Raw genomic sequence first — 7,693 nt, forward strand, 5'->3', positions numbered from 1 at the left:
TTTTGCCCCAGTCAGTGCTAGTACTTTTTTCCTGAAATGATTTCAGTACCAACACTTTTCCTCTTTCCTCGCCACTTTTCCATCCAACAAAGCTGAAAAGGAAAAATCTTCAACTACGAGTCTACGACGACGCGACCTTCTTTCTTTCTTTCTTTTCCCTAGAAGAGCTCCAGGAACCTACTCATGAGTCGAAGCCGGCGAATGATGCCATTGAAGCGATGAGAAAACACAACCCTAAAACCGGTTGGAGAAAAGTAATGGCATGTTTATATCTTTATTATACACAAAACAGTTCAACGATTTCTAGCATCGAGCTGGGAATTTTTGCTTCCCATAAGAAAGGCATCCATATAGGAGTGTAGGTTGTAGGATGGGCCATATGGAAAATGAAGCCTTGCCAGGAAACACGAACACGATTCTTACGATGGGGTGTTTCTGGGTTGTTTTATTCTACTTCGACATTCCTTATCCTTTACTTGAATTTGTCATTCCTTTTGCCGAGTTGCTATCCTGGCTCTCTGGAGCCACTACTGGCAGCAGACGACACGCACCCCATTGGCTAGAGCGGCTGGCCCAGTCGGGTACTTGCTGCTCAGGAAATAGATCCATGAATACTTTATTGATCATTAGGAAAGCTACGTCTAAGTCTTGTCTAAGGTTTTTCCGGAATGAGCTAGGACATGATTTGTGCGTTGCCACCATGTTCGTGTTGGAATTTTGATTTGTACTTATGATAGCTACAGTGTGATTCCGTTTTCTGACATTCCAGCGGATGTGTCCGCTCAAATAAGATTCATTTGTTTGTAAAATTATGAAAGGAACATCATGCCTTGTTAAATCGAACAATATAAAACATTGAAAAACTTGAATAGAACATAAATCAATTCTCTCGTTGGGTCATTGCAAAAGCAAATATTTCTAGATCAACAAAAATGTTAGTAACAAAAAAAAAACGTACTTTCGGAATTTCAATGAACTTCTTCTCATTCACACTGTCTTTGTAGTTTCAATAGTAGGGATCCGGTTTGTCTTTTCTATGAATTCTACTCGACAGTGGTCCAAAACAAACTGAAATGGTACGTAGATCAAGAAAGGCTGGCCAGGATTCCCCCCCCCCCAGCAAAGGAAACAACCCAGCTGTCCATCTTTAAACTTGAGTGCAGAAGCATTTAAATCATTTTTGGGGAGTCGTCCCGAACTGACGTCTCATTTCAACGATAAATGAAAATATAGATGAACACTTTCGTTGCACTTTCTATATTCAAACCTTTTCGATCCAGTTGACCGATGCTGTTTTTTTATATTTTTTTGTTTGGAAATTTGAAAACACAACGTCTGTCGTCTGCAGAAACTTACGATAGAGCTACATATTTGTCAATGGGGAGACATCTCGGCTAGCATAGAAGTACAGAATTAGGCAGCCCCGGATAGCTTCCAGATGAATAACACAAACAACAAGTTCTCCGGAGAGTTGCTTGCTGTTGCTACTTGAACAAACAATGTAAATTGCTGTATCCTTTCAGATAAGTTTTCTATGTCGAAATGAATGATCGGGGAAAGATGCCCATGAAGAAAATTTAAGCATTGTATGAAGATTTTTATTCCAAGGAAAAATGATAACACGAAAAAGTCTTAAAAACATGGATCAAAAGTTTGACCATGAGACAAAAATTATTGAAAACTGTATGCTTTGAAGAACCTTAAAAAGTCTCAAAAGTCTCAAGAGTCTTGGGAATCCTATAAGTTTTAAAAATTCTCGAACTCTAAAAAAAAACTCAAAAATTTCTAGAATTTCAAAAATTTATATGCGTCCTATTGTATTGTAAGTCTGCTTACTAAAATCTACAAGTTGCTAAAGTACCTTTTCGAATTAACTTATGCTCAAATAATTCCTGAAATTGCTTTCAAATAAGCTTTCAATATCAACTCGCTAAATTTTTAATAATTATAAAAACTTGTTACGGACAAACCGTAGCAACAGTTTAAATACGAACCTTCATGTGCTGGGGCCTCGGATTTTGAATTGTATAACGGTTAGGGAAATTAGTAAATATACAGAGGTCCCTCGTCCCAACCAATGTCCCCCATCCCTCATCTGTCAGAACTCAGCGACAACATCATCGTTCGGCTGGAATACTGGCAACCCTTCTTCGATGACATTTTTTGAGCGAGCGAGAAGAGGCGCTGAAAGAAAAGGTCATTCAAAGTGTGGTCGCTGATCGGTGCAGACGTCCAAATCCGTCCGCCTGCAAACTAACAAATAACCACGTGGCACTCGTCAAAACGTGCCAGCAGCCTTCGTGCCAGCAAACCAAGGCTCCTTCACCAGACCGGTCCGGTATTCAAAGGCTTAACTGCAAGGTCACCGACGGGCCCAGCCATCTAACGGCCCCATCAGGTCCCAGCTCCAAGGACCCCGCGGCCACACCAAGCTCTCGGCCCACCAGAACCGCTGCTCCGAAGGTCCGGGCTATCACCCTGCCCCTAGTTCCGGCCCTGCAAACCGTGGAGCTTAGCTTGGCGCGCCTTCAACCGAGTCATCGGGAGGAGGAACTACCCTGCAATTCCGATAGATCCGGCAGTGCATTACCGGTCGGGAGAGTAGGGCGCGCTGGTAGTTCGGCCTCGGAGAGTACCCTCGTGGCGCAGATATCACCACGTGCGTCCATGGGCCAGGCATTCCCCGGGAGGATCACACGACCCAAACACCAACTCGTCAATGCGCATGGTCATCGGCATCGCTCGGAATCCCGCCAGCATACACCGGCAAATAAGATTTCCGTGAATGGGCCCCAACGTTCCCTTATCCCTGAACCCTTTCCCCCTAAAATGTTACCCTGAATAAATTGTTAAAAATGTACACGTCACTTGTGAGTATACGTCCGAAACCTCCTGGTACATATTGGTTCTAGTTTCGTCAGTTTGCTTGCCCCTTCCTCCCCAAGTCGTTTGTCCACTCCCCAGCAAGTGAAGCCGACCCTGAGGTAACGAGTGACTGAGCTAGCCGTCGTTACAAACTCATCTTAATTACATATGCTGTGGTACTCCAAATTATAACTAACAGTTTCTGCAATCAGCAATACGACTCACTAAGGTTGCCTGATTGCCCGGATTTTGCTCTTATGTTTCTCGTTTTTTTTTTAATTAAAACAAAAAATATTTAAAATGCGTGATAATAATTATGAGTTTTGCTTCCAAAACAATTTTTATAACAAAGTTTATCTGAATCAACTGGCTGACGTGTTTCAATGAAAAAAAAGCAATGTTTCGATTGTTTTCGCCTTGATTTTAATTAAAAAATTCTTCAATTTTCCTGGATATTGCCCAGACTTTTGGTTGTAAACTTTGAAATCAAATGTCAGGATTTTGTTGGGTTTTAAGATAAAAAAAACCCGAATTTGCCCTCTTCTGATATATGCGGAAAAATTTTTGAAGAGCTTAGATTTAAACCATTTCTTATGTTCTGATTCCAGATATATTTTAAATATAAATTTGTTGTCAGTAACCGGATTGTGGAATCTGTATCCAGTTTTTTATTTTTGATTTTCAGTTCGGTTCATCATTGGACTATAGTTCTGAATCGAATCTTGGTTTTACATTTAAATCTTAAATTAGATTCAAGGAATATTGGAAGAAAATATTAAAAAAAAACAAACCATTTTTCAGATTTGCATTCGATATTTTCATTCTAAATTCAAATTCAGAATCAAAATTTAAAAAAGTTCTATATTAGTGGTTCAGAATTCAAAATATGTATTCAGGTTCAAAATACAAAATTCAAATGCGGAATCAAAAATACAAACTGCCCGAAACGAATCACAAGAGAGGTGGAAACCACTATCATTAAAATAAAATCTGGAATTATTTACAAAATTGCATTGTTCGAAAAATCTTTATATTAATTTTTCCTTCTCCAATTAAGATTTAATTTAGGAAATTAATTAAAAAATTGTATATATTTATATTGAAGATGTTCAAAAAATGTATTTAAACTAAAATCTGAATGTAAAGAATTTACAAAAGTTGAAAATAAAACTAATTTGAACTAAAAACAAGTTTTTCTTCTAAATAAAGTCTTCAAGATTTCTGATTTATTGCTTAAGCTTCAGAAAAACAGAACACTTCTAAAACATATTTTTGAAAGTAATGATTTGAAATGTACAACTATTGATATAAAAGAACTTAAACCAAAACCATGAGATACTCTTGGAGTAACTCTTTTACTATTTTTTATGCATGCATCTTTCCAGCAAAAATGTTATAGGAAAAAAATTGTCACCAAAACCCATCCTCATGAGGCAGTTTTGCCAACAGCCCTGATTAAGAACTATTATGCGTCTCAAGTGTTTTAAAAGCATCTAAATGTAAAGAGTCTTAATGATTTTTTAAATTTCAATACTATCAGAAATCTTGAGATTTCACGAATCTCAAGAGTTTTAACAATTTAAAGAGTCTTAAGAATCTCAAGATGCTTGAGAATTTCGACAGTCTCAAGATTTTCAAAAAGCTCAAAAGTCTCAACAGTCTTGAAAATCTTAGGATACAAAAAATATTCAAGAGTCTAAAATGAATTCAGAGTCTCAAAATTCTCACGAATCTACAAAATCTCCAGATGTCTCAGGTTTATCATCAATTTCAAGATTTTCAAGATATTGTAGCGTTTCATGAGTCTTAGCGGTTGCAAAAGTCTCAGAAATTTCAAGTAGTCAAAAGTAAGTTGACTTAAAAAATTTCAGAAGTAACAAGAGTACTGAGGGTTTCCAGAGGTTTTAAGTCTCAACTTGTCACGTTATAAAGAGTTTTAAGAGTCTCAAGAGTTTCAAAAGTCTTCAGTTTGAAGAGTTCCATAAGTTTCACAAAACTTTGAAGCCCCAAAAGTTACAAATGTCAAGAGTATAAAAAGTCTCAACAATCAACAGTCTCATCCGTCTAAAGAATATTAATAGTAAAAGAGTTTAAATAGTCAAAAAAAAGTGTTCAAAGTCTCAGAAAGAGGAGGAGAAGTTTTTAAAATTTATATTTTCTCAAACATTTAAAGAGTATCAATAAATTCAAGATTCTCAAGGGTCTCAAAAGTCTCAAAAATTTCAAGAATCACAAAATATGCAAGATTAAAGAGAATCGGGACAGTCTGAAGAACGGGTGGCCAGGATTTTCACCGAAAATGCCTTGTTTTGAAGCTAGCGGGTAGCAGAAACTGAATCTGTTTATGAAAAATTTAACACCATGAATTCACCTGTGAAGGCCGCGCGAACGGAAGGATTTTAAGGAGTTGATTATAAAAAAAAAGTTTGTGTCATTACAAATTTTATGCTGATATTAAATATTCTTCAAGAAATCAATTTCAATTTCAATTTTAGTTTTTTTTGTTTCTTGTTCTTCTATTTAAATGCTCAACTCCGCATTCCAAAGGGTTTCGATGAATTACACAAAGCGACATTTTTAAAAGGTGCTAATGATTTTAGAGCTTCTATTGATTACTCTGGATGTTTTGAATCCAAAACTACAGTGATTTTTTTCTTTAATCTTTTGTTTTTGTTTTAAGTATCAAAAATAAGTTGAAATCTTTTGCGAAATATTCAAAGTTTTTTGATAAAATTTTGAAACAATTAAAAATTTTCAAAAGAAAGGTTTGAAATCAGTTATCAACCACAAGTTATCTGCAAATAAAAATGATAAAAAAATTTTTATTTGATTTCTGCTCTGTATCATACAAGAATTTCAGAAAATGTTAATAAAAATTTCAGACTAAGTTGAATTTTAGATATTTTATGAAAAAAAAATCCATTGATTTACTACCTTCAACGAATTTATTAAATAAAATTAAAAAAAATTTGTAACCTATCTTAAATGTGGGAAGAAGTACATGTAATACTTACTATCTTTCAACATTTTGAAAAACTGGAGAATTTAATTTTTTAGAGCATTCATCTCCATCATCAAAAAATTATTTTAAAATTTAACAATGTAAAACTAGCAAATTTGGAATCAGCTTCTCAAATCGGATACATTTTGTTCATATAAAAAAAAACTGGAGATGATCGATTAAATTTGCTTTTCAAATCTGATTTATTTTATTTTTTCATATCAACAAAACTGGAGTTGAGAGATGAAATCTGACGATAAATTGGAGCTCAGGACGCAAGAATCTACCAAATCAATCATTGAAAAATAAGCACTTAAGTGCTGTTTTCTTGATTCATTAATTAAATTCTATTAATTTATTTTTTAATGGTTCGACGTTATTATTGAACAAAATGTTCTCTTTAATTTGAATAAAACTTATCTTTTCATCTAAACATTTTGTTTGGATTTTAAAAACTAAAAACAACTTTCCGAAATTTATAGTTAAATTCTTTTGATTTTTTTTTGTAAAATTTAAGATACTTTTGCTTTTGTTGTTCAATTCTAAATTTTTGTGTTCTCAAAACATAATCTTCTTCCAGTGTATTAATCTACATTTTCAAAAGGAAAAACATAGTTTCAACCTCTGTCCTTTCCAGGACCTATTGTTTCAACAAACTGCGAAAAAATGTTCAGAGCTCAAAATTGTAAACTATGAAACCTGCGCTTGATTATTTTATATTTTAAAATCAAGCGCAGTGCATATATTTTTTTTATATATGCCTTTTTTTAATGATCAATGTGTTTTGAAAAAAATTCTACTTAGTTCAACATGGAAGTTTCTTATCAGTCGTTCACATTTCTAATCATAATTAAATATTTTTACAAATTCAAGATAAAACAGCGAAATTTTTAAATCAACCCTTTATTTGTAAATGTAGGAAAGAAATGCATATTAAGAAGATGAAGAATTTAAAAATCGATTAGTGTTGAGTAAAACTGATCTAAGTGTCTGGCAAACTAATGAACCTACATGAAAATTTAAAGCTGACTTTGAATCATTGAACTATCTTTTGTTGAATCGAAGATTCATATTGTGCCAGCATATTCTTATTTAAGAAATGCAATGCTTTAAAAAAATTCTCCAACTTTACTGCAACATCAAAAGATAAAAACAGAACTTTATATGACATCATACAAGAAAATTTTTGAGTATTTCATATGAAAAATTAAGACTCATTCAACAACTTTGATGAAGACTGCAGAATAATTTAGCTCATGTTGTTGGAAACCTTCAAGATTCAATAAAATTTGAAGCTATTTTGAAATTTTGTTGAAATTCCTATTTTTGACAGATTTGGGAAAAATTGACAAAACGAAAACTTCAGAAACTTTTGTCACAGAAGTCATAATTACTCGCGGTCTTCGGAAAAGTTAATCTTAGAGTCAAAAATGTAATTTTCTTATGTTCTACAGTTTTGCCAAAAAAGAGTACACATTTATTTAACGAATTTTACCTGTTTTAAAAAGATTTCTCGAAAACAAATGCCAATTGTCAAAAACTCAGCTCTCCAAAATTGGTCAAAATTTGTTTTGTAATTAGGTGGACTTATTTGAATTTTTTTGTCATGTTTTATTGAAATTTAGCTAAACAATTTTTAATCGATTCGAATTATTTTTTTTTTAAATCTGGTGTTATATTTTATGTGTTATTTTTATATGCACTCTTTCTAAAAGCTGAAGCTTTAAATTCTGGTTTAATTTGAAATTTTCAATCACATTCAATATTTTAGAAATAGCGGTTAAAAATTTGAAAACTAGACTGATTTATTTAATTTTATTTTCAAGC

Source organism: Uranotaenia lowii, chromosome 3 (genome assembly GCF_029784155.1).
Source record: "Uranotaenia lowii strain MFRU-FL chromosome 3, ASM2978415v1, whole genome shotgun sequence".
NCBI lineage: Eukaryota > Metazoa > Arthropoda > Insecta > Diptera > Culicidae > Uranotaenia > Uranotaenia lowii.